General features: G+C 29.8%; 1 protein-coding gene across 1 annotated transcript in view; it reads left to right on the top strand.

The window, feature by feature from the left end:
- Nucleotides 1-738, top strand: part of LOC119588226 (muscarinic acetylcholine receptor DM1-like) — a gene marked incomplete in the record, with an annotated part of 70,579 nt that overhangs the window by 35,483 nt on the left and 34,358 nt on the right.

Genomic DNA, 738 nt, shown 5'->3' with positions numbered 1-738 from the left:
ATGGAATGGTATATATTTTGAGAACAATTTCGCTTTTTGACTGCTTTTTGGTGTTGATCACCATTGCTATAAGAGCTTTTTATACACACATTTTGATGTTCAAATGAGCTTATTCGAAGCAGACATATGAAGCTTCGAGACAACCTGCTTTGATTAGCTTTTTCTTCTTCTTTTTTTCGAAGATGTTTTATGGTAATTTCTCTTTTACACATTAAGGATATTTTTTCTTGTATTTTTTTCGGTTCGATTGCACCATACAGCCTGCAGAAAAAAATGTATTTTCTATGCAATATATTAATGTATTAATGTTTTTAAGTTTCTATGATATAGGATAACATTTACTGATTATATCCAAAAAAATATATACGATTATAAATGTAAATGCAATTGTAAGAAAGAAAAAAAAGGTATTCTATAATTCGCCAGTAAATATAAAATCTTCAAGAACTGTTCAAGAATATGACAGAAGATGATGATGATAACCACGATTAGAAAAAATATATATATACAATAATTAGATCCCCACATTTTGATCCTTATACCTCCTCTCCACAAAGCATACTTTTCCTTGGGCCACATTATCTTTCTTTACGAACCTAGATGTATTATAACTAAGCATTTCAAAGACAGGAAAAAATTGCTAAAAATGTTTAGTTCACAGACAGACGAACTAACCATCTTCATAAAATATATGAGTCTCCCTGATGAAGACTTTCCCTGCTTGTAAGTAGATAGATG

This window comes from Penaeus monodon, chromosome 23 (assembly GCF_015228065.2).
Source record: "Penaeus monodon isolate SGIC_2016 chromosome 23, NSTDA_Pmon_1, whole genome shotgun sequence".
Taxonomy (NCBI): Eukaryota; Metazoa; Arthropoda; class Malacostraca; order Decapoda; family Penaeidae; genus Penaeus; species Penaeus monodon.
This window is presented reverse-complemented; position numbering and strand designations above follow the sequence as displayed.